Raw genomic sequence first — 5927 nt, forward strand, 5'->3', positions numbered from 1 at the left:
AAAAGTCCAAATGCAGGAGAATATCAGAAAGAAAGTAAAATGTATGATAGTTTTAGTAAATATAGGCCTAGTGTAGGGGAGCGATAGTAAATTCGCCTAATTATTTTCAGTACAAGAAAGTTTTCTCCAAGGCAAGAAAATTTACCACACCATCCTAGGATTTACAAACTTCTATGGGGTTTTAGTATTTTTTTTCAAAGATACTAAATTGAGCACCTCTCTCCAATAAGAAGATCACCCAATGAGCTATGCGTGTGTGTGTGATACATGGCACATTCTTACCCAACAGTTATGAGATCTACTACCCAAAAACCACAACCACTACCCCACTTTACCCAACAACCAACACTACTACTTGAACCCAAACTCGATACTACTACCCTCTCCCTCATTATCCCCTATCCTTCTTCTTCCTCAAAGAGAGATATGAAATCCTATTTGGATCATTCAAGCTCTACAAATGGATCCAGTCTAGACTCCAGCTTATATGTAGATGATGAGAGGTTTTCTAAAGCTTTTAAGGATCTACTGAATTTCAAATATTCAATTTCACTAATAAGATATGAAGGATTACTTCACATTTGGAATTGCACAAATTTTTTTTTTTTTTTTCTAATGACAGATACACAGGCCTTCGGCTTGACTAGTCCTGAGAGCCCATATTGACCCCACAATCATATGCATCAGGTCATATCGGTGTTGAATGAGAACCATTCAACTTTCACTGAAATCAATGAAGAGCACTAAGCACCCCCGTGTGAGTGACCCCAAGGAAGTAAGAGGAGCCGAACTCAAAACCACATGCATCCTGAGGTAAAGATCCTTACCAACTTGGCTGCCCCCTTGGTTGAAACATTGGCTTAACTCATTTTGTGCTCAAATACTACAAAATTTTTCTTCATTTTATGTTATAGGCACATTTTTCATAGGACTTTATTGAAGTTTCTTATTGAAACTAAACGCTTCCAGAACAAAACACAACCCTATAATTAGTACCCCACCAGAAGGGCAAGTGAATCACGTGCTGGTCTTATCATCTTAGGGTAGCTTTATGCATTTTGCATCTACTCTTGAAGAACTGAGAGTAGTTATTGGGCCCCCAATTTCTTGAATTGCAATAATATGTATACATCTTGAACATAATACATGTATTGTTATATCCTCTGAGGGCCCTCAACTGGGCTGGACATTGGCCGTTGATGTCAGTGGTACATCGATCTAACAACGACAGCAACAACGACAGTGATGACGATGGCTAGTTGTAGTCATGAGGTCCATTGAGATGTTAAACCCTTCAACGAGCAAAATATTGAAGAAATACGAGTTGTGATATTGCTAACATACCCAGATAGGCTGTATGGGGTGTGTACCATAAGGCTAAACATTGTAGTAGCCCACACTGTTTAGGGGCATTGGTTTTTTTTTTTTCTTATCTCAAAGGTGGCTATATGGTTGAAGGTGAAGAAACCACTACAAAGAAGAAGATGTGCTGGTTGGTTCAGGTCATCTTGGGAAGTAATGAAGCCATGGTCTTATAGCTCCAAAGAGAAACTCTCTTATGAGCTCATGTCTTCGAGTAGTCTTATGAGCCATGTTGATGAAAACCCAATCGTGCATCAAAAGGGATCAGATTGGGATCTCTTCCATGCGAAGTCACTGTATAAAAATTAACTACATGAGAACGAAACGATTTACCTTAGAACCATAATCGAAGTTCCCCCTCAAGAAAATAATTGTTCCACACTTGAAGAACCGTAGAGATCGATCGCAATACTTTGAAACTATGATCCACGTTCAATTGGAGAAGAGCAATCCACCATTAAAGTTTTCTCCTTCACTCATGCACTCACAAAGGAGAAAAGAAAGGAAGAGAGAAAATGTGGGAGAGAAGAGATGAGATTCCAAAAACTAAATCTCTCTCCGTGTCCATTATATAATAAAACTCTTTTTGGTGTTTCCTCTTTTGGTCAAATCTTTGTTTCCTAAATAGAGCAATCCAAATCTTGGTGGTAGAGAACATATTTCAAAAATTGAACAACTACTTTACCAAGGGTTGAGGGGTTTATAAGGGGAGGCTGGCTTGAGTATGGTCATTGGTCAATAGTTTCCTTTACGTCACAAGCAAATCATGATTGAAAGAATGGAGCAGGAAAAAAAAAATATTACTAACTTTGCTAGAGTGTACAAGACAAGACAGACATTCTATCTGGATTTTGTATGTAATTCTGGCATGTAGACAGTGGGTATTAATAGGCCCAAACGTACCTGTACATCTATAGGTACTTACATATATATATATATATATATATAAAAGGATGTGTCCCTTCATACATAGAGTGTATCTGTTCTCTATAGGTGTCAGTGTATGTACCTGTACATATATGTATGGGTGTGTCCTTTCATACTATACATGAATGCATGTATTGACATGTACATACATGTACCTACAGTCCGACTCGACTCGGCATGCACGCGTGTGATTAAAAAAGCACCCTGACAACCCCCACACGTGAGAGAGTGGAGAGACTTCTCTCTAAGGAACCCTATGTTCCTTAAAGACTAATTCCTATATGTATACCCAAAGAAACTTTTTTAAGTTTCCAATGTAGGACTAAACTTTAGCTCACATGCTTTTACTAGTACCAAAGAACTTGAATAAAGGAAGGGACTAGTTATTTTGAAACTTATAACTTCAACAATATGGTGGGGGTGTAAAGGAGAGCAGATCGGCTAGAGATCTATACCAAGATTATAGATCTAGTCAAGGATGCTACTGCTATAGCAATCTGCTGCAAAGGAGATAGTGGAGGATGTGAGACTGATGGTTTTGCCAATGTGAAAGAGGTGTTGATGGAATCTACGGAGGTGATGATGGGTACAGTTGTGGCGGAGATGAGGGAGGTGGTGATCAGGATGGTGACGGTGGGGATGGTGAAGTCAGGGATGGTCAGGGGAAACACATGGAGGTAGTTGGGTTGTCGTTGTCGCAATCGATGGCATCGTTGTCACTGTTGCCTCCTGGAGAACTGACAATGACTATGATGGCACACTCACGAAGAAGAAAGGGAAAAAATTACATATCACTGGGGTAGGAAAAAAAGGTACCATATGGATCTATAGGTCTATAGTTTCGTGAATGGATCAGGTTCACGTACGAGAACATGGTCTGTGGATTTAGAATATATTAAATGAAGAGAGAGAAAATTGATTCTAAATCCATGGACCAGAGTCGTTCTCGTACATTCTCGTACGTGAACCTAATCCGCTCTCTATAGTTTCTACATAGATTTGGACAGTGCACCTGCCTGGTACATACTGTTCCCTTTCATAAATCATATATAATTAATTCTTAATTTTTTTGGTAAAATAATTAATTCATAGTCATAGCTTGGTTGTTTCCATGTCACCGTCATCATAACCCCCTAAATAAAAATTTATCACTGTCAGAAAAGCGTAGTTTGTATTCAAGGAAGAGATATTTGTATCCATCTTAATGTGGTAGCCCCAAAAAAAGTACCCATCTTAATGAGATCTCATGTAATGAATATAATGTCTAGGCTATTGCCAACATTCGAACAGTCCAAGCATTTGTTGGAGAAGAGAAGGCAGTATTATTGTACAAGATGGCTCTCAAAAAAACTTATGAGTATGGGAAGAAGGGAGGACTAGCCAAGGGCGTTGGACTTGGTCCTCTGCACTGTGTTCTCTTCTTGTCATGGTCACTTCTCACATGGTTCACTAGCATTGTTGTCCACAAAGAGATAGCAGACGGTGGAAAATCCTTCACCACCATGCTTAATGTCGTTATAGCCGGACTGTAAGCCCTGTAAATCACTGCTCTTCAGAAAAATTTTGCCCCATTAGTATGGGGAATTTCTTTTGTAAAGTTTTGTCAAAGATCTTTGCTTCTAGGCTGAATACTCTCCTTCTAAGATTAATTTCTGAAGATCAGGGTGCGTTCTAGAAGGGTAAGGTCATCTTAGCTAACATTAGTCTTGTTTCAGAGCTGGTGAATTTGATGCACTCAATAGTTAGGGGTGATGGTTTGGGTTTAAAGTTGGAAGTGCAAAAAGCTTATGATTCCCTATCTTGGGAATTTTTCTTTGCCACTTTGGAGAAATTTGGATTTTCCGTTAGATGGATAAACAAGATTCATCAGATGTTGATTTCTTCAAGGATTTCTATTTTATTGAATGGGGGTCCGGATTGATATTAGTTGACAAACCTGCGAACACTAAAGTTGTTGGTTACAAATGGATCTTCAAAAAAAAGAAGGATCTGCATGGAAATGTTGAGAAGTTTAAGGCAAGACTTGTTGCTAAAAGTTACACTTAAGAATATGGTGTTGATTATGATGAAACTTTTTCAACAGTTGTGAGGATACAATCTTTTTTTTTTTTTGCTAAAGATGTGAATATTATTAAAAGCAAAATGAGAGTACAAAGAAAATAAAAAGGGCAAGCCCGAGACCCCTAGAGCCACTTGAGACCTCCACCTTCGGCATGGCCATCAGCAGAGGAGCAAGCCTAACCCTAGAAGAAGCGGTACTTGTGCTTGCCCAACACATCATCCTCTAAGTCGACATTAATATGATTCGGTAAAGGCACCGCGCAAGCAGAGACACCTGACTTGGATGCCTTCTTCTCCAGATAGTCCGCAGCAGTGTTCACTTCTCTATAGCAGTGGGTGATCTTCCATGGAGTAGATTCTAAAAAAGGAAGGGTGCAAATCCACTTTTGAAGGAATAAACCAAGGAATTTGATTTTTTTGTGTTGTAGTCACCACAGTTGTCGAATCCGACTCGATCCAGTCACCTTTGACATTTATATTTTGAGCGAGTGTGATTCCTTCCAGGACCGCTTCAAATTCTGCTTCATAGGTCTTCTTGATACCCAAGAAGGTACTGAAGGAGTTACAAATGCGCCCCTCACTATCTCTGGCGATGCCCCCTGCCCCTGCTCTACCTGGGTTGCCCAGAGAGCCGCCATCCACATTTATTTTGATCCAATTTATCGGAGGTTTACACCAATGCACTTCAAGAGGAGGCGTATCCTTTTGGTTTTCTACAGATAGACCCAATTTCCTGCAGCAAATTAAATCAGTAGTTGATTTAATCTCACTCTTGGAGTGGCCTACATAGAGACAAATTTCCTGTCGAATATATTCATAGGAGTAGTTCACATTCCTAGTTGTGCCCTCATACCGTCTTCTGTTACGTTCCCACCAGATATGGGCAGCTATAATAGTAAATCCCATCAGCCAAGGAGACTTCAGATTGAATGATCTCACTTTCCTCTTCCACTACATCATCAAACATGTCACTGAGTTGTGATCTTCTCAGCGGACACCAAAGCAATTTGTAAAATTCTCCCAAATGGCCATCGCATATTGGCAGTGAAGAAAAATATGGTTGGTGCTTTCTTCTACCTGGTTGCAGAGAGAACATCGAGACACCATTTGGACTCCTTTCTTTCTTGTAATCTCATCTGTGGGGAGCCTCTCATGGGCAAGACGCCATCCCAGAGTAGAGTATTTGGGAGGGAGACCTTTATGCCAAATCAAGGAATTCCAGCTCACTTTTGGTTATTTTCTTCTTATACTTTCCTAATCAGAAGTGCCAGAGAAAGATCCCAGCGGAGTCAGTTGCCAAATGCATACGTCCTCTACTTTATACGTGGGGATTTTAACCTCTTTAATTGCTTTAAAAATATACCGTAGTGGGTCTGAGTTCACGTCTGGAAGGGTCCATTTGCCATTTCGAATAAAATCACCTACTTTGGCATCAGAGTCTAGGAGAGAGATATCCGCATCCTGAATCTTGTCCATGATGGCCTTGGGTCCCCACCACTTATCTTTCCAGAATCTTGCTAGGCTCCCATTACCAATGATCCACCTTTCATTCAGATCCACAAACTTCCACACCTTTC

The sequence above is a fragment of the Macadamia integrifolia genome, unplaced genomic scaffold (assembly GCF_013358625.1).
Source record: "Macadamia integrifolia cultivar HAES 741 unplaced genomic scaffold, SCU_Mint_v3 scaffold99, whole genome shotgun sequence".
Classification (NCBI taxonomy): Eukaryota; Viridiplantae; Streptophyta; class Magnoliopsida; order Proteales; family Proteaceae; genus Macadamia; species Macadamia integrifolia.